Source organism: Netta rufina, assembly GCF_964035555.1.
Source record: "Netta rufina genome assembly, chromosome: 1".
NCBI classification, from domain to species: Eukaryota; Metazoa; Chordata; class Aves; order Anseriformes; family Anatidae; genus Netta; species Netta rufina.
Window position 1 is genome coordinate 54,467,959 of NC_140123.1, and position 27,787 is coordinate 54,495,745.

The 27,787-nt window shown below is 39.8% G+C and overlaps 1 protein-coding gene across 1 annotated transcript in view; it reads left to right on the forward strand.

Moving 5' to 3' along the window:
* The window catches only part of HS6ST3 (heparan sulfate 6-O-sulfotransferase 3), a gene marked incomplete at both ends in the record, with an annotated part of 291,383 nt that overhangs the window by 43,972 nt on the left and 219,624 nt on the right, over positions 1-27,787 (forward strand). The gene's annotated exons all lie outside the window — the stretch shown is intronic.

A 27,787-nucleotide genomic window follows, 5' to 3' on the forward strand; every position in this document is an offset into this window, starting at 1 on the left:
GGACTGCTCTCCACCTCGTGGCCTCCAATATGAAAGCGCTGCTCTAATATCAAGGTAGGCTCTGTGGGGTAAACACCTGTTCCTTGACAGGGAGATATCAAGAACAGAATCTTTTATACCCCAGAGGGAACTGTTCTGTGGCTCGGAAGAAAATACAATAAACCATTTCTCTCGGGCTTCTTGCAAGAGACACCCCTGAGGAGACACATAATTGGATACAAGGAACATCAGAAATCATTTTCAGCACATGCTTGTTTTTGGCACACCGAACTCAGTAAAAGAAAGGAAGGCAGTTTCTAAAGGCCCAGATTTTGGGTAGCTGTGGCACGGTTCTGTGAAACTTGTTGCAGATGGAGTGTGCTTCGCCCACTTCATGCCTGTGCTTCTGGAAGGGTTTCCAAGGAGGTGTGTTTGGGGACTGGGAAGGGGCCTTCGGGTCACATCGCTGCCCACTGCACGGTAAATTGATGAGTGCAATAAATCAGATTGGGGCTCCAAAGGGCTTGGTGGAAAAGGGAGGAACGTATCACAGCACTTTGACTTCAGACAGATGACCAGTGTTGTTTTAGCTGCTACCACTGCTAAATGTAAAACAAATCTGTATTTGCCAACCGTATGCCCCGCATCAAAGCCTCTTCCACAGCGCAAGAAAGCACTGCATAAAAGTGTATAATGTCTTTTAGCCTTAACAAGACATCTTGTAATTAGATTTATGTAAATGTATGATGTCTTGTAGCCTTAACAGGACATCCTGTAATTAGATTTATGTAAAAGAGAAGAAACACAGGTTTCGTCTTTTGCTGTTTGAGCAAGGTTTTCTAAACAAATGTGTCTCTCTGCCCTAAGTATCGTGCTGCTGTTAGACTAATTAATCATTTCCATGCTGGATAGGGTTCATCAGGGAATGACCTACAGCTTTGAAACTTCCCGGAGCTCCTACTTGTGTATGTTGTTGAATAATTAAAACTTAAAATCAGCATTTCCCTTCAGTTGCTGAGCTGTGTGGCTTTGATCAAACCAGCGAATGCAAACAGAGTGACTTGCAATGTGAATAATGTACTACTGCTACTTTATTGCAACATCTGTACTTGTCTGACTATAACTAGAGAGGTGCCAACACATTAACTCAATACACTTTATACCTGAAATATCAGCTTAATTAGGATCATTTATCAAAATGACACTTGTTTCATAAGGCCAAATCAAATTGATTACTGTTGTTCCTGCTGCACTTGTGCAAGCGTTAAGAGCAAAGCTTTCAGAAACAAAGGTGTATAAATATACATCTTGTGTTGCATAAAAATGTACTGAGAAAGCTCAAATGTTTGAAGGTATCAATATCTATAAAAGAAAATATAAACATTTAAGTGATTAAATAGTCCCTGTGATCAGCACATCTGACTAGTTGCAAGCCTTTGATATATTTGCTTTCATACAGTGGGAAGTAACAAGGAAAAAGTTGTCACTGTTCCACAGATGGGGACCTGAGAACCAGAGACCTAGGCTCAGATTTCCAAGTGTATTTGGTTGCCTCAATGGCTTTTGATGGCACTAGGAGCCAAGTATTTATTTATCTTCCAAGGTTCTGGATTTAAGTAGCCTGAAGATCAACTGAAGTCAAATCAAGTATATCATGTTTTGGGAAAGAACTACTCAAAACAACAAAACCATTTGAAATACAAACAGATAAAATATTAGTTGATTTTACGATGAAGGATACTTTTCTAGAGGATGAATGACAGCTGTACAAGCCATGTCTCTTTAAATTGAGATCTGTTTGGATCCTCTTCTAAATGCGCTACTGCAATGTGGTGTGTGCTCAAAACACACTGAATACATTTGACTAATGTTGTCTGAACATCACCTGTGACGGGACTTTCATGTCCTGAGGCTCATGTGTTTAAGGTTATGAAGTTGGAGTGATCCCATCAGCCCTGCAGTTCCCTTGGTAAGTCCGAATCTGAACTTTAAAAAGTGAGTAGGATCAGCTGGGGTAGTAATCTGCGTGGGTAAGTAAATCAAATAAAAGCCCAGCTAAAAGAAGAAAGCAGAGCATAAGCATTCTGAAGACGTTAATGATTTCTCTTTAAAGATGAGGAGTTCAGTGATGGGAAGGATTCAGTTTCAGAGGTGGGATTTGAGTCTCCTGACTCAAAATTTGAGGCCTGTTTGAAAAGAAACATTACATGTCATCCACATCAGCTCTGGTAAGCTCTGGAGATGATATATTTACAAAGTAAGCATAGGAAGAATGGCTTAGAGGAGAGGAAAGCAATGAAAGTCAGGCCCAAAACTGTTTTGCAAACTGTATCCAGAACAGTTTTCGGAGCTCTACTTTTGCAGGGAAATACTGTATAGAAAGGAATCCGGATGCTTGTCTGGCAAGACAGCAGATGTTAGTATTTTAGTGCTATGGGTGTTTGTGACATTGCAGTGAACTTCTGCTGGGAAGCTGAGGGCACAGGTTTAGGATTTCAAAGGAGCTTGGCAGTTTGGCGAAGTGGTCTGAAGTAGGTGAGGATTCAGGATTCTGCACTAATCCCCGCTTTAGCTGCTAACATTACCACCAGAAACGAAATACGGGAATAACTCAATTATTCTGCAGTTCCTCAGGAAAGGTATGAGGTTGTAGCTGAAGCACATGTTGCATGTCATTCAGTGATGTCCCTTCCAACCCAAAAGTTTATGATTCTATGATTATTCTGCCCAGTTCTGGGCACCAAATTTAGGAAAGGTAAGTACCAGTTTAACATGGTGCAGGATAAGAATATTCAGGGTCTGGACTATGTGGCTTCCAAAGCAGAAGTGAAGAGTAGGGGTGTTTTCTCAGCAGTCAGGATAACCGAAACGAGAAGCAGCGTGAAGAGTATATAGAGGGGAAGAACTCCATCTATCTGCAGTAGACCTGCAAAGAAGTAGCAGCAGTTAATTGCAGTAAAACTGTTTTTCTTTTTCTTTTAATGATTAGGAGACACTTAGCAGCATTACAAGTGAATCACGAGGATGTTTTGCCTGGAGATTTCAATTTCCAATCTTTGAGGTCCTTAAGAATGAAATAGAAAACACATTTGTTGGGATTGATAGTTTATTGTCCCTTGTAAATCTATAAATAGAAAGGAATCACAGAATGGTCTCAGTTGGGACAAACCTTGAATATCACCCAGTCCCACCCCCCTGCCATGGGCAGGGACACCTCCCACCAGCCCAGGCTGCCCAAAGCCCCATCCAGCCTGGCCTTGAACAACTCCAGGGATGGGGCACCCACAGCTTCTCTGGGCAGCCTGTGCCAGGGCCTCACCACCCTACGAAGAATTTCTTCCTTATATCTAATCTCAATCTACCCTTTATCTGATATTTGAATTTTATGTGGCCTTCCTGACCTAAAGTACTACTTTTTGGGGCCTATGTACAGTCACTTTGGAATAAATGCTAAACAATACATAAAGAATATCCTACTGACTGAAAGCAAATGAGGCAAATGTGAACCTTATTTTGGAGATGTTAGTTAACTTTAATTGAGTGTTCACATAGTTCTGGAGATTCATTTGTTTTATTTCATTGGAAAGTAAAACGTAGAGATTGAGTGTGTATTAGATTTACATGTTGGTTTCGTACCTTCACCACAGGTAAAGGAACTTTTCAATATAGCAAAAAGTTTTCTCTTGAAATAATGGAAAAAAAAGCAAAGACCGAATACACTTTGGTGCTTAGTCTTTGTTTTACCTTGGTGACATTGCAATTTGCCAGATTTATTTTTCATACTAAAAGAAGAGAAAATTGTTGCTACATTGGTTTTCCAACTGAAATTGAAAATATGCTTTGTTCTGGCCTATTTATTTTTAATTCTTTCTCTTCAGTTCTTGTTGCCTCTAGCAAAACACCACTTCACCCTAGCAAACTATTAAAAGAAGCAATATCCATACTGCGCGTTTGGCCCATTCCATCAACACATGAACCTGCCAGAAAAATGTCAGAGGAAACTTCTGTTGCTCTCACATCACTCCAGTGAATTACCCTGGTGACAAATTTTTCACACTGATATCTTGTTTGCCTCCTTTTTTTGCTTTATTTTGGAGGAACTTATCCCTTTGTTTGTTGCTTTGCTTTTCACACGTCCGGTGGCTGAAGTGTCCCCGGTATCACTGTGTAACTAGACACACTGAGGTGTTAATTAAATATGAGAATTAGGACTCTGATTCCTATTTCTTGTGGAAAAAAAAAAGTGGCATTTTGAAGAGAGACCCAGCCTGACTACCTGCAACAGCCCTGGTTTGAAACTCTTCATCAGCTGGAAAAGGCTGAGAGTGGTACACATCCACTTCACTTCGTGGTGGTCCATCTGAATGCAAATGCATGGCACCAGAGGTTTAAAATAATACGCCTGCCTAAACAGAGTGCCTGAAACATGGGGAATATGCTCTCTACTTTAAAGATTTGTGTTCTTATCTAATCTGCTGCTATCGTATCATGGGACTAGAATTGGAGTACCCGAAAGAGCTTGTGAGATCCTTACAGAGCTATTTGCTTAATGGATAAACAGGATAAAATCTGCAAATAAGGACTAAGATTTGGTCGTGTCATTTCACAGAATTAACCCCCTGCTTATCCAAAACCCATGAAATTTGTTAGAACAGTATCAACGTGCAGTTCAGGTATGTTTCCCATACCAACCCTCTTCTGGTTATCTGATTTCCAGATCCTGAAGAGTGCACGTGAGGTGACTTTTTCAGTGGAAAGGATCCATGCAGGGGGCTTGAGGAAAGACATTTCGTTCTCTTAGTTCTGATGCTGTGAGGGAAATATGAACTGATAAAAATGTGTGGTCCCAAGTGTTCTCTTGCAATTAGATAAAAGGTTGAAATAGTGCTAAGGAAAGAGTCTTTACTTTCTCAGATCTTAAGATCATGGCTTTGGATGACTTTTTTTGGAGGGGTAATATCCAGATGTTGTTTGAAGGAACATATTATACTAAGTTGTGTTGGTATATTGTTTTGACAAGTGAATGGAGTAGCTTTTGATGCTTTGTTTATCAACAGTTAAACACAGAAGACATTTTTTTGGTTTCCAGAAACATTTTCCAGCAAGGGCAGTTGTTGGGAGGATGGTCTGTAAGATGAAGATGACCTGATGCATTAACTAGCAGTGTGTCGTGCTTCATTATGACGAATAGCTTCCAGATCAGCCTTGCCCATTTGCTCAGCCTTTTCTCATCCTAAGAATCATGTAGAGTCTTCAAAAATAGAAAAGGAATTCTTCATACTAATGTGCATAGCATAGGGGTAGTGTTAATTTTTAGTGTTAACTTCTCTTTGTGTATGTGGGTAGTATGTCAGCGCAATTCCTTTCTTGCTGAAGAAAATTTTCCAGAACTCCATCAGAGGAAAAAAAAAGGCGGCTGCTTGTTTTACTGGTTTATCATAAAATGAACTTTTGCCTTTCACTTTCAGATACCAAGTGCTTTGTGTTGTTTGCAGTCAACAGGCTGCATAGTTAGAAGAGATTTTGCAAAACAGCAGTGAAAACAGCGGGCTTACCCCGAGCAATCCCGAGAAAGTTGGGGTCACTGATTGGCAGGTAATTGACGTTGTTGAAATGTTTCTATGGAGCAAGATGTGTTAGCATAAGCCCTCTTCAGAGAGAGACTTTGATCAATACAAAAGAGTATTTTAATCTATACAATAACTACAGCTGACTTTTTACACAGTAACTTTGATATCTTTGAGAATATAAATTTGTTGTTGTTTGAAAGTGTTACAGAAAAGAACTGTGTTAACACTGCTTTTTCTTTTAGTAACATATAGCTATTGCATACATGTTGCAGAAGACGAAATAATCTGACATGAAATTTTGCTACCTTTGTGTTGGATTCGGAGTTTTGGCCCAGAAAATGCTTCTCTAAGACTTTAAGACAAACCACTTATGAGGATGGAGAGGTCTGAATGGCATTGTCACAGAATTTGTCACTGGCAAACATTATTTATTCATTTTTAATGCATACAGTTGAAGTCCCTGCTAAACCTAGTAGTGTTATCAGTTTTCTTCATTATTCTTGGTAAGTATATGCCAGAAGAGGTGAAGTTACATATAACAGCAACAATATGCTACATATAATTGTTCAGAGAAATGCTTTTTAAAAGCTGTTTCCAAACTACACAGAAATAATTTCTTCACTCTTATTACATTACAATTAGTCTTTCAATTAAAAATGTTGCTTTTAATACTTTGAAATACATTGGACTCAAGTAACTTACAACATTTGAAGTCTTTAGTTTTTTCATGTATGAAATGCAATTTATATGACGTGACAGGAGAAGTGACTATCTAATCCAAATCCTACTTTCATCCTGGATGCTGTTTGGAAGTGTTTCTTCCAAATGTGCTTGTGTTGTAGCAGCTCCATCTGATCAGCAAGTTGGCTTGTTTTGCCTGCAAAAATACGAGCAGCTAACTAGCAGTTTGGCTTAACATTTCAACCATACTTAACTATGAAAACATGCTTTATTTGAAATTTTCTGTTTTTTTTTTTTTTTTTTTTTTTCTTATATGTAGAAAGTTGCAAACACATAAAGAAGAACATTATTTGATCTTAATTTCTGAATCTTTCCTTTTCTCATTTTATGTCTGTTTGGTACCACTAAATATCATGTTTCCTCCCTTGCTAGTGCAAGTAAACCTTGATGCATACACAGAATCTTTGTAGTTAACAGCATGAAGTTAAGGAGGGGCTGGAGGGGAGGGAGACCTTTTAGAATTATAGTTTGTCAAAATAAACCTTGGCCATTAAAACCTGAGTTAACAAGAATGCCATCAGAGCACAAGAATGCCATCACAGCACTACATCCATTCCCTTGATTCCTGATATACATTCATAACATGCATTTTATCCTTATTCACATGCTATGATTATTTGTCTGTCTCCCGACATAACTAAGATTGTATCTTCATTGTGGGAGGATTGTTAGGAGTACATATGAGATTTAAAAATAAAGTAAAATAAATCCAATTAGATTTGTATGACAGAGATGCTGGTTTGTATGAGAAGGGAGGTGAAATGGCAATCACTTTGTTTTAATAAATAGAAAATCAAAAGAGTTTAATCATATCAAGAACATGCTGTAGTAGGAGATCTTGCAGCACGTTTACTGCAGTCTCCCATGAAAAGAAGTCGTTTCTATCATAACTAAAGTCATCATGCCTAAAGTGATAGACATCAGGATAATTCACTTCCTGAGAATGTAATTGCTGTACTAAAAATTTAAAGTGAAATTCATGTAGTAGGAAAGTAGCTATGATGACATCCATTACTGCTGTGAAAGAAAGTTCATTGGGATTTTATGCAGATGATACTTATGTGATATTATTGAAACAGTAAGAAAAAAGCTTGGTTTTAAAGGGCCTCTAATTTGGAAATGACAGGCAGGAAACTTTGACCTATTCTTTTAGATCCAGTATGTGTTTCACTAGAAGAAATTGAGTTGGAAACATAAGGAAATTTTTGCTGTTAACAACTAAAAAATGGAGAGATATCAATCTTGCTTGAAGAAGGATGAACAGGATGTTTGCTGGTTTGTTCCTGTAGTGTGCCTGTCCACAGCTTTGGTTCTGCTCTGCAGCCTACTACCATCTTTTGACCACTACGTAGACAAAGTGACTTCAAAATCCACTTTGAAAGTAATGTGCTTAAAAAAGAAGTGTGTGTAAATAAGCTCTTATGACAATCTATCACCACTTGAAACAAGAAGCAAGGTTGCAAAGTAGAGCTGAGGTGAACCAAGATGTTAAGGGGTGGTGGGTCTTGTGTCTCTAAAATTCTCCGGTGGCACAGAAAGAACCTCTTGAGGATTGATTTTGGGAAAGAGTTACCTCAGCCTCTACATCTAATGAGGCAGAATTGTATCAAAAATACTTTTTTTCAAAAAATGAGGGGGCTTTTAACATCTGACTGCTACTTAACCTTGTCTATATTTGCTCATAATTTGACAAATATCTCTTGCACTTTAACAATTATTTGTATTTGTTCCATAATAAAGTTTAAACTGTTACACTGTCTTCATTAAAGTTTAACTCTTTAACTGTTAGTTAAACCCCCTTTTTAGATTGTTGCAGGAATAAAGTAGCTGATGGAGTTTTCCTGAGAGCCTATTAATATTATCAGCTTTTTGGGACACCTTAAATTGGGTGTTTGTAAAAAACAAAACAAAACAAAACAAAAACTGGTAAAAAAACGTGGTTTTGAATATTTTTAGATGAATATTTACATGCCTGTGGAGGTTTCCAGTCCCCTAGTTACCACTTGTGCTGGATTGATTGCCACCTCATAGCCACGTTAAAGGAGAGGGGAGAAGGCAACAGCAATTTGGACAGAAGCTTCTGACAAGTACATTTGTTGCCTATAGAGGATGCTGCTGTTCTGTCAAAAGCTAGTCGCCCTCAGTGTTTCATGAGCACAGAATCACAGAGTGGTTGAGGCTGGAAGGGACCTCTGGAGGTCATCTGGACAACCCTCCCTGCTCAAGAAAGGTCTGAGCACATTGCACAGGATTATATCCAGATGACTTTTGAATATCTCCAGGGAAGGAGACTCCACAGCCTCTCCGGGCAACCTGTTCCAGTGTTCAGTCACCCTCACAGCACAGAAGTTTCTCCTCATGTTCAAATGGAACTTCCCATGTTTCAGTGTGTGCCCATTACCTCCTCTCACCCTATTGCCTGGCACCACTGAGAAGAGTCTGGCCCCATCCTCTTGACATCCTCCCTTCAGATACTTACAGACATTGATCAGATCCCCCCGAGCCTTCTTTTTTCCAAGCTGAACAGTCCCAGCTCCCTCAACCTCTCCTCATATGAGAGATGCTGCAGTCCCCTTGATCATTTTAATAGCTCTTCACTGGACTCACTCCAGGAGCACCATGTCTCTCTTGTACAGGGGAGCCCAGAACTGGCCACAGTTCTCCAGGTGAGGCTTAACGAGGAGTACTACCACTGATCACAACCCTCTGACACCTGCCACTCAGCCAGTTCTCAATCCACCTGACTATCCGCTCATCCAGACCTCTCTTCCTGAGCTTGCCCATGAGGATATCATGGGAGTCTGAGTCCAAAGCTTTGCTGAAGTTCAGGTAGACAACTTCCGCTCCCTCTCAGTTGTCCCATCATAGAAGGCAATTAGGTTGGTTGAACATGATTTCCCTTTGCTGACTACTCCTGATCACCTCCTTGCCTTCCACACACTTAGAGATGACCTCCAGGATGAGCTGCTACATCACCTTTCCAGGGATGGAGGTGAGGCTGACTGGCCTCTGAAGATGGGTGATGTTTGCTTTCTTCCAGTGAAGACCAAAGCAAAAAAGGCATTCAGTATCTCTGCCTTCTCTGCATCCTCCATTACCAGGGTCCCTGATCCATTCAGTAGTGGGCTCACATTTTCCTGAGTTTTCCTTTTATTGTTGATGTATTTGAGGAAGGCCTAGCCTTTGCACTGGTGCCTGTGGTCCTTGCTTTCCTGCTGTTGCTCTGAAGGAAACTCCAGCTCCTTGTAGATGTTGCCCTGCATTGTCTTACATCAAGTTTCTCTTTACCTAAAATACAAAATAAATAACATCGATTTTGTTATAGGTGAGATCACTTACAAGGGAGTTGTACTGGACTGTTGGCAGTCAGAAGGTCACTTTACAGACTCTTGTAGGAGACTTGTAATGTGAATTTGCTTTTCTGAAGGCTATATTGTGGACTATCAGTCTGTTTGCTTCAGTTCATGTCATCCAGGTAATGGTATAATTTGTAATGCTTAAGGCATTGCAACAGTGCAAGTACCATAAGTTTCATATGCTCCTTATATCTGCTGCCCTTATCTCCTTGGCTGGGGCTTCACTCAAGGGGACCTGTATCATATAAACAGTCTTTCTGACTGTTGAATATCTCCAAGATATTCAACCAAGAATTAATCAATGTCAGCATTTTGAAAATAGTTGGAAAAAAATGAGATTTGGATTTCCAAGATTCTCACAGTCCTCTTTTACCACATATTTGGAAAAAAAATGTTGTCGCATTTGTACGTGTACTGTTTCTAGCCTAGGATAATTGTAAGAAGACAATTTTCTGCTTGTTATAACACAGTATTTCCAATGCATAGTTTTAAAAAGATGCCTTTCGTTTATCTGAAATCTTCTGTTTACATTTTACGTTTACAGAAACAACTCTTGACATTATAATACTTGTGCCTGAAGTACTGTATGGAGTGAATGTGAAGATTGTACTGCAGTTTCTCAGAACAAGAATATTCCTCTGTATTATTCTGTACTTGACACTAGTCTTATTATGCATAATACAGATGCGCTGAAAAAAACGCAGTTGTCTTTTCCTTGCAAGTCGAGGCAGGAGTGACAGGAATTCTCAAAAGGACTCATGTACATTAGAAAGACAAAGGAGGGTTTGCATTGCATCATTAATCTCTTTTGTTAGTTTATTTGTGTAATTTGTACCTTTTTTGTTAGAATATGGTATAGGATTTATCCACGTTTGTTTCAGGAGTTAATTATGCACATTAAAGCTTCAGAGATGTGGACATACTGGGACGAATCCAGGAATGACCACAGAGATGATGAAGCACCTCTCCTGTGATGAAAGACTAAGAGAGCTGGGACTGCTCAGCCTGGAGAAGAGGAGGCTCAGGGGGAGCTCATCAATGTCTATAAACACCTAAAGGGAGGGTGCAAAGAGGGCAGAGCCAGGCTCTTTCTGGTGGTGCCCGGTGCCAGGACAAGAGGCAGGGGGCACAAACTGGCCCCCAGGAGGCTCCCTCTGAGCACCAGGCAGCACTGCTGTGCTGTGTGGGTGTGGGAGCACTGGCACAGGTTGTCCTGAGAGGCTGTGGGGTCTCCTCCTTGGAGAGTTCTTGCACTTTCCTTCTTAATTTTCTCCCCCATCCCAATGTTTTGGGTTTTGTCATATTTCCCATTTCCCAGACTGTAAAACAGGTGGGTTATGAAGCTTGTGTTTCTTCTCTCTTGCCAAACATAGAAAAGTTTCATGTAGCTCAGAGGTTTGCACAGTTTTGTGGCAGTTACTGCCAGCTAAACTAAGCAGACAATTATTTTGGGTAGAGATAAGGGATTGCTGTGCCTCTCCCTAGGGTATGCTTTGTTTCTGTCAGAACACTTGTCTCCTTTTCAGGCTGGGCCATCAGAGAAATGCCAGCACTGTAGTCTGGGATAAAGGCTAGAAACTTTTTCTGACTGAGTGCAAACTTTTTCTGGGGAAAATAAATAAGCAAGTAAAAATGTGCCTGAATTTATTTTCGTAACAAGCTTGGTTTCCTACCTTGACTGTAGTTTTGGCATGAGACTGGAAGCTTTGTGAACACAGCACCTTTCCCCATCCCCTCTGCCTTCCAGCCAGCTCTCCCTTCCCGCATGCCCCATCTTCACAGTCTCCTGCACTTAGGTGTTGCTGTCCTCAGCCAGCTCTGGTGATGGCAGAGGTGGAACAGAATTGACAGCAGTTGGAAATTTCTGTGCTTGAAGCGATACGAAGAGTTTCAAGATGCAGAGAGCTCTAAAGGTATGACAAGTAGCAGAAAGTTTTAAAGTTTATGTATTCCTGGGCATGCCAAACGTGATCTTGTCTTCCAGCCCTGGTCATTTTAGTTCACAGAGGAGAGGTTTTAGATGCATCAAACTGAATCTAAGGGCCAGTTTTGAACTTTTTATAAATCTAATTGAGAGCACTACATTGTATAAATGCTTCAGTGTGCAGACGTGCATACTTATGTCCAGGCTGTAGCAAGCACAATGGTGTCCAGGTCAGCACAACAAGAGATTTTACATCGTAGATGAGACAAGCTAGGCACGGTGCCTTTATACGTGATGTCTCAGCCTTTGCTAGCAGCTCAAGTAGCACTTGAGTACAGGCAGTTGTATTTCAGAGGATATATTTTAAAAAAAATCTCTTTTCATGATGGCACTTGAAGCAGATGTAGTGTTCCAGGGAACAGCATAGATGACTGTGAGGTAGATGAGTAGATACCAGCAGCACAAGGCCATTATTTCTGATCTGTAACTTCTGAATCATTTTATTTCAAAATATTTGTTCCAGTTGTGTTTGGCATCAAGACAGCACATCTATGTGTGTTTAGGAAGGTGTGTGATATCTCCTAGCAGTCAATGTCTTGGAAGAGCTATCATGGTAATGCTACGTGATAACCAACCATTTCTCCTGTTTCTTCTAATCCCTAATTCTCCTTTAATTCTCCCAATTAAGAAATTTGGCCCAAGTAACAATGTTGGGGGCTTTCTGGGAGTGCTGAAAGGTTTAATTCAGCAAATTAAATCTTATACCTCAGGCATATTTCTACTGTACTGGAACCATCAAGCTTCATTTTATTTTTTTTAGGTGTTCACTTGACGTTTACAGGTAACCTTTGTAAAAAAACTTCAATTTCTGAAACTGATCAGGTAAATTTGGCAAGGGTACTGGCTGATAAGCCTTCGAGCAGGATAATCCTAGATGGCTCAGAAAATTTTGGTTTATTTTTCCTTTCTAAAGTAAACTCTTTGTTTTGTATCGTAACAGAGGGAGCCTAAAAATTGTCTTCAAGTTTGTTTTTCGTTGTGCTCTTCACCCCATAGCTCTTCCAGAGGGAACAAATGAGACGGCGAGCAGATTACAAAGTAGTAAAGACTTCCCTTCCCTTTGTGTTTAGCTAAGCAAAGAAGATTGATTGTTTCAGAGTGTATGTCTCTGTGTGTGTGCGTACAAAATCTATCATAAGTTAGTGCTTATTTTGTACAGGAGTGAAGGCTTATCTACTGTTTGAAGTAGGTTCAGTGACTGGAATGATTCTTCTGAGTGTTGTTCATAAACATTAATGAGATATAGCTCACTACTGACTGTCTTTTCAATAATTAGTCTTTCTGACAAACTGTTATGTGCTACTTTTTATGTTTTATTTCTCCCTTTGTCCTTCTGCATTTGTTTGGGTGAGGATGTAAGTAAGTATCCTCGGCCTCTTCTGTAGCAAGGATAGCAGCAGGTACCTAGCAGGTTTTGGTCAGTATTGAAGGATTATAAGAAAAAAAAAAAGGTTTTATATATGATTTATATAATTGTTTTATATAAGAACAGTTGTCTTGTGTACATGTCAGAATGGGGATCTGTAAAGCTTTTTTCTTACTTTCCAGGAGAACCTTAGAGCCATGCTTTCTTTTTTGTATTAAGTGGGTTGTGTTCAGAGCTAGAACATTTTCTGTCCTTTCTGTTGAAACAGGCTGCTTTGCAGTCAGGAATGCCAGAAAGAAAGGCATGGATGTTGCCCAGTGATGAGAAAGTGTTTGGAAAAGTTTGTTTTGTTTGTATGTTTCCTTTCTTCCTTTTCTTTCTCTTTTTATCTTCTTCTCCTTCCTTTCCCTTATTTTTCACCCATTCAGGAAGCATCTGATACAAAATTTGTAAATACAGTTAAATCCAAAGAGCTTGGTGTAGAGCTCTTCACTGAGGTCCCTTCTAACCTAAACAGGTCTCTGGTACGCACTCACATGAGTTACCATGTCCAGTTACTAGGAAAGCAGTTTCATTAGCACTGATGTAGGAGTGCCTTGCTCAAGTATAGCAGTGTTTCTTCCAGGCTGTAACTCAGAGACTCTGTTCCTGTGTGACTTGAGTGCTAACAAAAAGAAAAGTGCTTTTGTTGAGTGCTAACAAAAAGAAAATCCACTTAAATCAGTTCATTGGGAGCTACACAGAGAAGGAAGGAGACTGAAACTTGACCAGTACATCTCCCTGTTTTCCTGTACCCACAACGTCTTCCAGCATACAATTTAAATAAATGTTGTCCTTTGTTCCTTTTTAAAGGAAAGCAGACAAACAAACAAACAAAAAAACCCATACTTAATTCTTTGCATCCTTTTCTTCAACTCTTGACTAACCTCATTTTTTTTGGTGTTAAAATATTTTAATAAAACAGTGCTTGCAACACATATGTGCCAGCTATATCTGAATAATACTTTCCTATCTATGCAGATTTCCAGGTATAAAGAAAAATGAACAAACAGATAAAAAAAAACAAACAACACAACAAATGATCAGTTAAAATCAGCTGCCTGAAGAAAATCCCATATGGAACCAATGGTGCTTGGAGAGAGTATTTGGAGGTCAGGTTGGTTAAAGACAAGGTGTTTTGCTTTATTAATTGAAAGCACTTGTAGGTTTGGGGGAATATTTAGTTCTTATAGAGAAAATACCTCTATTTATTGTGTTCTCGGCAGCATTGTCATAGCATTGTTTTCAGTGCTTTTTTATTTTAGTAATATATTTACTCTGACTTTGAAATAATATAGGAGCTTCCCAATTCTCAAAGTATAATTGCTCTACTTCTTTCCTAAATATGATGAGTGTCTTTTGTGTTGTTATGCTACATTTCCATCTTTTTATCTCTTCATCTGAACATGAATATTTTGTTTTTCTGGAACTTAAGTGTAGGCAGAAATAGAAAGCTGTTAACAGCTCAATATGAAAATAAAGGGGGCCTACAGGAAATCTAGTGAAGGACTCTTCATCAGGGAGTGTAGTGATAGGACAGGGAGTAATGGCTTTAAACTAGAAAAAGGGTAGATTTAGATTAGATATAAGGAAGAAATTCTTCCCTTGGAGGGTGGTGAGGCCCTGGCACAGGCTGCCCAGAGAAGCTGTGGGTGCCCCATCCCTGGAGGTGCTCAAGGCCAGGCTGGATGGGGCTGTGGGCAACCTGGGCTGGGGGGAGGTGTCCCTGCCCATGGCAGGGGGGTGGAACTGGGTGATTTTTAAAGGTCCTTTCCAACCCAAACTAATCAATGGTTCTATGAAATTTAATAAAGTTTCATTTGTTTATTTTTAAAATTTTAGTCATCTAATTTATAGCTGGATAACTGTCAAGCTGAACACTTAATATTGGTCAAACCATTACTACAGGTTATCGGTATGTGTACTCTTTCAGCACAGAAATGTTTAGTAACTTGAAAATGATCAATCTTCAAAACAGCATCTCGATTAGCTCCCTTGGAACACTAGGTATGGTGTGAGATTACTAAAAAGCTATGCAAAGTTATTGAACGTAAAGTTTTATTAAAAATAAAATACTATTTGTGACTGGAGCTTATGAACCAAGGAATCCAAGTTAAGGCTGCATCATATGGCCTTGGGGCAGAGAAGAAAAGTGACTGCAGTAAGTTTAAAAAGCGTTAAGTGATGTGAAGAGGTGCGGAGTCCCAGGTATGTGTGGAGTCCTGCAGAGTCATTTCTGCAGCTGCATTGCAGAAACGTTGGATTTCAGTTGGCCATCAACTTTGTTGATGTTTCTGAATGTGACGCAGAAGGTCAGTTTCCAGCCCATCTTCAAATATTTTAGAGCAATCTTTTTATAAAAGCACTGAAGCTATTGACTACTGTAATCTTACTTTTGTTGAGGAGTCAAACCTGGTGAAGTCTGTGCAGGATATTTCTTATTAATTAACCAAACTAGTCGAAGTTTGGGGACTGTGTCAGTGGTTAACAACGTAGTGACTACCTGGTGAAAGTTCTGCTGGCATGAGCTCATTTAAATAAAATACTAATATCTTTGAAGAAAGAAAAAAAACATCTCTGCATCTGAAGGTGTTGATGATTAAGGACTTCGTCATGCTTGGAGTAATTGCTTTAATTAGCTATTAAACAGGCTTCAGGGTCAATGTGAGAACAGGTTTCTCTCTTTCATTTGATTTAGTAGGAGCAGTTAATGATTTTGTTTTTATTGTCTTTACTCTCTTCTTTAGAATTATTTACTTAGCACATGGAAGGCAACAGATATTTGCTATTATAAAATCAATTTCATGCCTGACTAGGCTATCTCTTCCACCTCTGTCATTACTCTTGGTGCTTGGGGTGTTATCTTGGGCTTATTTGTGTTTATACAACTAGATGGCAGTGGGCCTTTCCAATAATTATTTGGGGATTTTGGACCCTGCATCAACAAACAAAAAGTGTTCAAAATAAGAGTTTTTAAGTATGCTCGTACATGACTATCCCATTCCTTCCTTCTAGAAAAATATGACTACTTAATTTTGTGTGTCATTAAACATGTAAAGCACATAAATACTAAAAAATGTCAGTTGTCTTTAAATAGAAGGAAAAGCTCAATAAGAAAGGTAAAAAGTATATATAGATACTCCCATTTTATTCAGGTAAACAAGATTTCTATGTACATTCTGCAAAACAAGATTTGACAACTAAATCGTTGACAATTAGTATTTACCACATTCCATACATTCTCAATATAAGCCCACTGTGATCGTATTTTTTTTTTTTTGTTTTGCATTAACAAATCTTGTAATAATTTAATATATTATGTAACAGTTTTTGAGTCAAAAAGGACTTCTCAAAGAGCATGTAGAGTTAGCTGTCAGAATATTTCTTCATTGGGTGTTTTTTCTGTTTTTTTTTTTTTTTTTTTTTTTTAATGTCTGCTATCCATGACTTAAAATATTATGATATACAAAGAGAAAAATTTGAAGCAGTTCAGAAACAAAGATCACATACACAGGCTCCCACAACGATGAGCTGTGTTGGTAGGTGGCTTTGGTGTTGGATGAGCTTGTCTCAACTAAATCCAGCAGTATTCAGATCAATACCCTAAATGACATGGTTTTTAGCTGTTATCCTCAAATTTTAGGTTACCTGGCAAAATGTGGTAGAAAACTAGTGATTTTTTTTCCCACTAAGGTAATGTCCATGTTTTGGTATCTGGGAATTGTTTTCTTTGTCCTCCCAATGGCGTCAAGAACCATCTTGGTGAAAGAGTGGATTCCTGCTCTGATACATTCTTCTCCCCAGTTTAACAGCCTCTCTTCTTCATTTTTCAGTGAAATACCCAACATTGCCAATGGTTTCCACTAAAAAAAAAGCAAGAATTGTGCAACCTGAGCACCTGTGGGTACACCTGCAGAGCTTAGCAATGTAGCAGGCAGACTGCCCCAGAAAGCAGTGAAATGAGGATGGACATTACCCTCCAGCATTCCCTCCTGTTGGATGCTTGCCCTCCCTGCGATGTGCAGTGGTGTCTCAACTTGGCATGCACTGGGCAAAAGGAGATGCTGTGGCAGTGCAGAGGGTGCCAAGCCCCTGCCCTTGAGATTTGTGATCTCTCCCTTGAAAAAAAACCACCACCACGTTATGCTAAAAAGGGTAAAGGGGAGTGTCGGTGGGCCAGGACGGGATGACAGTCCGCATATAAACCTCAGTCTTATTTCTGCAGGCAGTTATAATCACAAGCTAACACCTCTTCTCTGAGATTTCTCATTTCTCATGCCTTTCAGGACTGTCACCAGAACTAAGATGCTGAGTCTGTCCAAGTGAGCGGACTGCTTTACTAATTCTCATGGCTGCTTCTCTTGTGCAGATCATCAAAGCTCCTAAAGTGGGCCTGAGAAAAATACTGCTTCTTGCAAGGAATTGAAATAACTTTATTATTTATTTATAACAATAACTTTATTATTGTTAATTAATTACTTACCATGTATGTGTGCGTACACATTCATGCATAAATGCACATGTATGTTGTGGAGAAGGAACAGCAGGACCAGATACCAATTGCCTATTGTTCTACCAAGCATGCTTTGCTTTTTGAGTTTCTCTTCTGGAGAATTATCTTTTAAGCATTAAATGGGAAGACTTAAAATTAAATAGAGATTTGACATAAAAGATGACAAAATAGATCATCATTCTAGTGACTGTTACTGGGCTCTCCAAATTCAGCCTGCTGCTTTGGGTATTGTGGGGCAGTCATACAGAGCTGAGAGGCAGTAGGAACTGAGTGTTATGGATTTGCCTTGTATAAGCCTTGGAGATGATGGACGTTTAATAGAGGCCCCTGGATTTTATTACTGTTTTACTCTTGGGCTTCCAACGTGCTGTTGGGGAGCTCTGTCTGTGCAAGAGGCTCTGCTTCACTGGTCTGTATATTGTGGCTGGAAGGCTGGGAGAGACGGTGGTCTGAGGCGTTGGAGGCAGAGAACCAACTGTGAAGACAAGTTTAGGTTGATCACTCTTGTCGTGCTAACCTTGCATGATGGTGGCTGTTGCAGTGAAGGCTTTTCTTGTCTTAGGTCAAGTGCTTAACACAAAAGCTGGTTTTAGGGGTTGGGTAACACTTAAGAGTCTCTCTCTCTTGTTATTTTCACAACAAATTGGGACCAGGGAGTACTTTTAAAAATAAACTTCTATGTTTTTTTTTTTTTTGCATAGGAATAAACGATTCCTGTGTTCAGGAACTCTGTTCTAGGACCTGTTGATGAGTGTTCATCCTGTTTTCCTTGGAGTCCTGGTGGTTGTGCGGCTTCCCCTTGCTGGCTGTACAGTTGCACTTCTAAAAAAGCACGTGGCACAGGAAGAAATCCTGGATTCTGTGCTTATTAATAGTGAGAAGTAATTAAGTTTCTGGGTTTTATTCAGTGATTAGTTATTTTGACAGTGAAATGGCAATGGAGATTCTATCCTATTGATTTTTTCTTTTTTTTTTTTTTTTAAGACAATGACTTGAGTTATAAGATGTAATTTCACCCTAGCTGAGTAATAGCATCCCATGTCTGTATTCCACACTAGTCAGCTGCTGAGGAGTAGGACTGAAATAGCAACACAGCTCCATTGTCACTTCTTCATTGTCTGGGACAAAGTCTGGAACACAACAAAAGAGATCGGAAATATCCAAATAATTTGCCTACATAAGATGTCACGGAGAAGCAGCAAGGAAAAATCTGAGCATTCAGTGTATGCTGTTATTAAATTGTGGCTGCGCCCCACTGAAAATGGTTTCTGCAGAAGGAAGCTGTCCCTGCTGTGCACCTCAGAGTGCTGGGCAGCTGAACGTAATGCCCCCTTGGCCTTGTCCCACTGTTGGACTGGTACATCCATAAGGGATGGCTTGCTGCTATGCAGCACTGGTCTCCAAAGTAGAGAGTGCACACTCCCTGGCATATGCAAGGCAATCTGTTGGGTGCAGGAAGAAAATGTGCTGTTTATTTAATCTTTATTTCATCCCTTTTTTTGTCTAATTATTTTTTGTGTATGTTAACGTATGACATAATGTATCAGTATAGTAAATAATTTAGAAGTACATATATTAGGGGTTGTGCTCAAAATTTTGTTATTCATAGGGGTATATGATCAAAAAAAAGTTTTCTTTAAAGACCACTTCGTTTACCCTAGGAATAGTCTCACATCTTAATGAGCTTTTGAAGTTATATTGGCTGATGCTGCTGTTTGTAAGACTAGCATAACTTTTTAGTTTATAACCTTAGCCTGTGCATTGGAGAAGATTTCTGCTACCTCTGACCAGTATCAGACTAAGAATCCAGTCTTCCATAAAGGCAGTGGGGAGGAAACATGCTCCCCTGGCTGAGGCGTGGGCCAGGAGCTTAACTTCTAGTTTTCTCCATTGAAAGCTGCCAGGCGAAGGAGAAATGACTGCATAGACTCCATGTGGATGCCCCATTCCCGGAGGTGCTCAAGGCCAGGCTGGATGGGGCTTTGGGCAACCTGGTCTGGTGGGAGGTGTCCCTGCCCATGGCAGGGTGTGGGACTGGGTGAACTTTAAAGCCCCTTCCAACCCAAACCATTCTGTGATTCTGTCATGACTCTTTCTTTCAGGTCAATGTGGTATTGAATGATAGATATGTGCATGTATGGCTAGCCCATCTCTTCAGGATTTTGCTGTTGTGCCAGGGGAGGTTCAGGTTGGCAACGAGGAGACATTTCTTCTCAGAAAGAGCAGTCAGGCACTGGGACGGGTTGCCCAGGGAGGTGGTGGAGTCACCGTCCCTGGGGGTGTTCAAGTAAAGGTTGGACCTGGTGCTTAGGGACATGGTTCACTGGGTGACATGGGTGGTAGGGGGTTGGTTGGACCAGATGATCTTGAAGATCTTTTCCAACCTTAATGATTCTATGATTCGATGATTCTATGATTAAGTGAACATTTTTCAAGTAGTTATAGAACCTTTATAAAGATTAATGATATATTTTAACGTGCTCTGCTAATTTAACATGTGTTGGGGCTTTTATGTGTTTTTCACCGGTAAGCTTTTTATCACGTATCTAGTATTAATGAAATTTGGTGGTGGTTACATATTACCTGTAATTGGCAAAAGCAGAGTTTAGAAAGTGCTCAACTGTTGTAACGCTTGATTTGAACTGTTGTCAAGTGTGCCTTGTATCCTTTCGTATTTGGTAGGAGCCCATTCCTTTATTCCAGCCCTTTGTGCTACTACTCTTTACTATGGCTATTTATTCCTGCCTTTTTGTTATCCTCAAAAGTTAAGATGTATGTAACTTTTATCAGACTGGTTTCTTTTGGTATAGTTCAATGCTTTGTCTTCAGTGTGAACTGAGTACCTGGCAGTGTTTCTCTAAAAGTTTTGAAAGAATGCTACTTGTGTGTATTATTAGATGAAAAGAACAGAACCGAACACACGATCAGTTACCTTTTAAGATGGTGTATTCCGAAGAGAATCAGGTCAGTAAAAACTGGTGTCAAGCAAAACCATTTTCCTGTGACTTATTTTTTGTCTAAAAAGAGTTTCTAGGGAGACATTCTGGATAAAATGATACCTCCCTTCACTATTCTTTTTTTTCTTTCCTCACTCTTCACACAGTTACTGTGCTGTTTTAGCTCTTCCTAGGAACAAGTTAAAGCTGGTAGTCTGTGGGATTTGATCTGTCTGTAGAATTAAATTAAACTTTTTAAAAATAAAGTAAAAGTAGAGAGTGGTGACGTAAGCAACAGGTAATCCCCATGCTCAAATCAGAATTAAATTGGTTTTAGTACCTCCATAAAATCTTCGCGTGAAGAAACTACACCAAATTGAATACATTAATCAGTATTGCAAGGGTGTTGAAAGTCTTGTGCATTTTTCAGATGGGTTAGGTTAATCTGGCTGGTGATGGAGATGACTCAGTCCAAAAGCTTATTGGTTTGCTGTCCTTGATCCCACTTTCTAGACCATCTAAGTAAATTCCATGAGTAGATCTTTACTGTGTTGTATAGCACATGCTCTTATTTTAAGCAGGTTGTAAGCAAATGGTTACAAAATATGCAAACAATTTATGTATAGTATGCATGGACAATGCTAAATACAAAAATCTTTGTGAGAATTTGATTAATATGACTAACAGCTGTATCTGACTAATTTTGTGACAAATACTGCATTAGTGCTAGGGGCTCAGTCCATAAAGTTGTTTGTGTATTTTGTGAATAGCACGGAGTAGGTGACTAACAGAGTGCATTTGACACAAAGTGTGTACTAACGAGATACAACACCATGAAATGGTGTGTGTCAACAACGCCATGGTACAACACCATGAAATGGTGTGTGTTGAAGAGCCAATGACTCTTCAAGTTATATTGCTGTATATGTGAAGCATTTGGCATGAAACTGATGTTATTGTAGAACATGTTGGAAGGCAATGTTTTCTGAAATCCTACTGAGGCCACAATGTCAGAATACTCTCATTATACTCTTCTCTACCATGGTCTCATCCTTGCTGAGGGGCTTCCTGCTCAGTCTTACAGAGGCATCCCCTGACATTTCCAACAGTCCTAAACCACAGCAGATGTGTCCTTACGGTATGCCCTCTTCTGTGGCATGCTTCAGCTTGTGGCTGTCAGTGCTGCAAGTGTTGGAAGTTCTCTGGCAATTGAGAACTTGCAGGCATAAAGGATGGCTTAAACTCCTCCAACTAATCCTTATCCCCCCTTCGATTGCACCAGCAGCACTTTTTGAAGCCTAACATTAGTACTGAAGCTGTTTGCAGCCTTGGAGAAATAATTCATACCTTGCTGTGTGGATGTGAGTGGGAGTGGTAGCCACAAAGATAAAGAGGATATCTTAACAACGTAGGTGTCCTGTTAGAAAGTGCTGTGGTCCTATGCTCTGGTAAAATAAGTTTCAGCATGTCGATAAGTTCTGTCATTCCTGTCAAACGTCATGATGCTTGCTTAGTAATTAGAGACAGCTGCCATTGTAGAGGAGAGGTTAGGTTCCTTCCCTTTCAAGTCAAATCAAAGGGTAAGGTGATCCCTCTTGATAACAGGGGATTGGTGGATGCAGTTATATCTTTCTGTCCAACACCTGCTGTAGCACTGGCAGCAGCTGAAAGAACAGTCGGGTGTGATGTACCCAGTTCTGTCTTGGGACTTAAATGCTTCACAAAGTTTCTTGTTCTTTAGGCTGCCTCCAAAATAATGAAAGGCTCTAAATCAACACAAGCTGTGTTGTGATACAGTTTCTTGGATTGATTTTCTAAGCAGAAAAATATAATCTCCAGGACTGAGTATGTACATTGCTATCTAGCCAGACGTGATTAGGAACCATCAAAACATGGTCTAGATACCATTATACCGTGTCTGAGTAGTGATCCTGAGGGCTAAAGAAAAGTGGCAAAAAAATCTAGCAGCTGAAAATAAAGAGGTTTGCTTAACATGCTCTATATGCAGCATTGTGGGTGACATTGGTAGTAGGGTGATGGTTGGACCAGATGATCTTGAAGGTCTTTTCCAACCTTAATTATTCTATGATTGCATGCACAACCAACATAATTGAAAGCTATTTTTCCATTAAATGCATACATTTGTGTGTCTACATGTATAGTGAGTTAGGCAAACATCTTCTATCTGCTAATCAAAGCTTTGAGTGTACACAGCTGATGAACAGCTAAAAGATTATATAGATATGCTCATACGTGTCACTGATCTGAGTATGTTAAGAATGCATATACAAGTCTCTATTGCACAGCTATGAGAATGGTTCTCCTGCCTCCTGCAAGACCAAATATTGCTTAAAGATAAAATGCTCCTAACTGCCCTCTTAGAAATTTGTTTGAATTCTAACCTCCCTAAACTAATTTATTAAAGGCAATGCAGGGTGTTGGCATTGTTGCAATTTTGAATGTAATTACTTTCTCTGTCTTTTTGTGCAGATTAATTTTTGAAGGTATCCTGTAAAAATAAGTGGAGTTTCTTGGAATATTAACATGGCACTCAACAGTTATCCTGCAGATCTTGGGATGGTAAACAAGCAGCTCCACTATATGGCTTATTTTTTCCAGCGTTGTTTTCAGTACATGATTTTTTGTAGGACTGAGCTCTTCATTCATTCTTCTACTCTTAAGTGCCATGCAGAGAGCCTGGGGAACAGTGGCTGGAAAGTCATCTGTCAGGAAAGGACTTGGGTGGCATCCTGGCCTGCATCAGAAACAGCGTGGCCAGCAGGACTAGGAAGTGCTTCTCCCCTTGGACTCTGCTCTGGTGAGGCCACACTTCAAACACTGTGTTCAGTTTTGGGCCTCTTACTACAAGAAGGACATTGAGTTGTTCAGAGAACAACTCTATGCAGAGAAGAACAACAAAGCTGGTGAAGGAACTAGAAAACAAGACCTGTGAGGAGTGGCTGAGGGATCTGGTTGTATAGTATTGAGAAAATGAGGTTGAGTGAGGGGAGATCTTGTTGCTGTCTACAAGCACTTGAAAGAAGGTGGCGAGGAGGCTGTGAATCTGTTTTCTCTGGTGACAAGTGACAGTACATAAGGCAACAGCCTCAGGTTGTGCCAGGGGAGTTTTAGATTTGCTATCAGGAAGAATTTCTTCAGGGAAAGGCTCATGTTGGAACAGGCTGCCCAGGGAAGCAGTGGAGGCCCCATCCCTGGAGGTGTTGAAGAGACGTGTGGGTGTGGCACTGAGGGACATAGTTCTGTGATGGGACTCGGTAGGTCAGGCCGTCACTTGGAGTTGCTGATCTTGAAGGTCTTTTCCAACCTAAATGATTCTGATTCTGTGATTTAGAATCTCTATTTGAAATAGCAGTACATGCTTATCACCAAAAGGTAATTCTGAACTCCTTTCAATTTGTCTCTCATCTTGTAAGACATAATGTCCATTTTTCACAGCTCAAAATATGGTGAACCAATATTGCAAACCAACCAGTTTGTCTGCGTTTCAGTAACAACCCCTGCCCCAAGGGAGGCTTTGAATATCGTGTTTCTTTGGAACAGATTCCCTTTCTATTTGATAGGAATTAAAAATAATATAAATGACTGTTATTTTTTTTTTCCTACAAGAAGCCTTAATAAGGGTCAAGTCTTTATTGTTCTTGCATAAAAATATATGAAAGTCTTGCCTGTGAATCAGACAGCTTACCAACGCACACTAATAAATGAAATTCAAAGCTTGGGAAGGAGGATATAATGAGATAAAGTGCAAATAAAACAATTTGTTTTGTTCGCATTATCAGGAATGTATAATACTATCATATCTTGCTTCCCTCTGCCGCCCTCTCCCCTTTGTGCCTCCAGCTACTATTACTGTATTTATCCGCCTTACTTTCTTAGTGTAGAATATGTAAGGATTTTAAAGTATTTCATTCTCTGGTATTACATCTATCCTGCACATGTTAGAGGAAAAAGTACAAACTTGAGAAGCTTCACATGCATTACAACTTTGATTCTTCCTTACCTACCCTGGAAGTCAAGGCCAAGAAATGTAATTAAAAAATTAAAGAAATGTGCTTTGCACATAAAGAGATGAGATTAATTCTTTTGATGACCTCTGAAGTTGATCACATAGTTCGGTTATGCAATAGAAGCTTATTATAAAGACTTATGTGGAAAGTGCAGATTTTCATGGAAATCTGGGATGATATAAATAATCACCAGTAGGTCTGTCTTCTGAATTATTCATAGACAAAAGCCAACTTTTCTTTGTCTCTTTGTTGAGCACAGATCTTTTTTTATCTTATTCTGAATGCAGTGTTATAGGAAGGTTACAACAAAATGAGAAGAACTTGCATTGTCAAAGTTTCTGAAGATGGTCATTACCCCAGTGCTTTTTACTTGAAATGTACAAATAAAATATGGTTTACGGATATGGTTTAGTGGGGACTGCTAGCGTTAGGTCAGAGGTTGGACTCGATGATCTTGAGGTCTCTTCCAACCTAGAAATTCTGTGATTCTGTGATTCTGTGATTCTGTGAAATACACAGATGGATGTCTTGACTTAAACCACCAGTCTGTATGATTGTCTCCTGTTGGCAATTGGATAGCAAGAGTGAATATATTGCCTGGATTACTCTCCAAGCCTGTGGTGGTTTTTGTTTTCTACAGCTTGGAAGACATTTAGTCCAAAAAATGTGTCCAGTTTTTGGAACACATGACATTTCTAAGGCCTTCTGCAGGTGCTTGAGCATGGAAATTCTTAGGAAAACAAATAGTAAGGAGCCTCTTCTGCTTGTGAACCTGCCACACGTCAGCTTCCTTTAATGTTACTTGGTTCTTAAATTGGAAAATGCATGGAGCAGTTGTTCTGACTCCATTTTCATGTTATTTATAAATTGCTGTCCCATTTCACTTATCTCATCATCTGGACCGAAGAGTCCAAGTGTATGAATGATTCCTCAGATTAATCTTCCTTTCTATTTGAAGGTGCTTGCTGCTGTCTGTACCTTTCCCATTTATATCTATTTTGCGATAAGAGGATCCAGAAGTGTGCAGAGTGTTCCAGATGTGGTTGCTCTATGAATTTATACCAGGGCACGATGTCCTCTGCTCCTACCGCAGAATAGGTAGATTATCTGGAGACAGCTGACTGCAGCAGATTCATGGAGCAGATTCCCATGAAATACTGCTGGGCAAAGCCTTTCCAGTCTGAGTGCTGCCTGTTTCTTTTTCTTTGGTTTTCTGTCTTTCATAACTTTACCTATCCAAGCCAGGACATTCCTCTTACGCTGTGATAGCTTTGTGTCACTAAGAGCTTTTCGTGAAGTTCATTGAAAGATGATTTTTTGTTCATATTGCCTGATTGGATTTCTCATTTGCTTTGCTCACATGATGAACCTTCTTTTAACATTTGTCAATCATGATACAGCTTCACAAAAGCTTTGCTATCTCTTCCCGATATATCCCGTTTAACTGCATAGTCATTAATTCTGTTTTTTGGAATAGTTCTCCCACTTTTTCTGGTGTCATTGCAAGGCTTACACCTTTGTACTTACCTAGATCTTCCCAGGAAACATTTTTAACAGCTTGTGTCCCATTAGTCGTGTTACTCTTTTGGTATGAAGGAAGCTTAATTTGAGAAGCTGAACTATTTAGAGTCTGTGTCTTTTCCAGATTGCTTCTTAAATCTTTTCTGGCATGGTTTCTTGTCTTTTAGATTTTTTGGCCTGTCAGAAGTGTCATTTTGTACTGTAATTTCAATAAGCCCATTTTCAAAGATTTTTTTTTTCTTCTAATAGCCTACCTTACTCTCTTGCTCAACCATACGGTTTTCATCTGTATTTTTTCTAATACCTCGATAGATGATATACCTCTGTTTACCATTTAGTACAGTGCTGTTGAACAGTGTCCAGATTACCCACAAAGCTTTTCCTTTCTATGTTATTTTCTAAAAGGTTCATGATTTTTCATGTTTCCATTTTAAAAATTAAGCCCAATGCTAGTGAAGCCTTCAACTTCTGTTGTTCCTACATCTAAGTATCTGATTTTTCCAGACCAGCCCTTCAGCAGTTACATGGACTTCGTCACTGTGCTGATCCAAGACACCTAGAGATTTGCTTCTCCAAAGTTGGACGATACCACGATTCTTTCTTCGGGCATAGTGCCCCAACAAAGTACTCACCCAGCCTGTGTGGTGCTGATGTTTGCCATTGATGTTGTTTCTTGGCCTTGCAACTCCTGATTCTGTCTGCATGTTGCCATCATCATCCAGGTCACGTTGAGAGCAGTAGCTATGTCCAGAATTTTAGGTCCAGGATTTCAAGCTAGAATTTCTGAAGCCTTCTTCCATCCTGTTTGTTGGTGTGTTCCTCATTTGGCTTGTTCCAACCCTCACAATGAACTGATTTGATGCCCACTGATTTTAACAGGCGTTTAGATAACAAGCTCACATGCAGATACCTGCTTTTCACAGTCTTGAGTAGAGTCCAGCTTCTGTGATCTGCCATCTCTTCACCGGGCTGCTCACCCCGCGTCTGCTCTGGTACCACCGTGCAGTTGTCTGCACATTGCTGCCGCCTTTCTCTTCCTATCAACTCCCTTCTGTTCCTGCCCTTAGAGGAGCACACACTTTGTGCAAGAGGCAGTCTGTGGTGGGGAGGACTCGGCAGTCCCCTCTCCTTCTCTTTTGTTAGCACAAGACTACACTCGGTAACATTTAGTTAGGCTGCGAGTGCATGGTCATAGCCTTGAGCTCCCCATTTCCCGTAGCTTACTGGTTCCCAAAGTTTTTTTCCCTAGCAGTTGTTTCCAAATTTGTGATCGTGTACCCTCCCACTACAAAATGGCATGGCAATATGAATTTTGCTTTAAAGCCTCATCTGTACAGTTTTTGTATTTATTTAGCCATTTAATAAGGAGAAAGGCACTCAGCTCCTAATGTGGATACATTAACATCAGTCTAAAAGGTTACAGGAATGATCTTTGCTATCAAAAGTATGTTTTACACTAGTGTAATTAAAGTCATGCAGCTTGTATCCCTAGAGATGATTTCTAAAGTGATTTTGCTAATAGCACATAAGCAGTGGAGTGACAAGTCTTCAGCGAAGATCTGAAGGTCACTGGAGAAAAAGGATCATTAATAGCATGAAAGCTAAAGCTCAGTTGCCCTTGGATTTATGTCCTTTATCTTCCAAAGAGTTCTTCCTCCTTTTCCCCTGAGTTTCTCTACTTGCATCTCTGATACCATTTGGTGCTTTGGCCTCTCTGAAGCCACAGGCACACAAACACACAGCCCCAACATAAT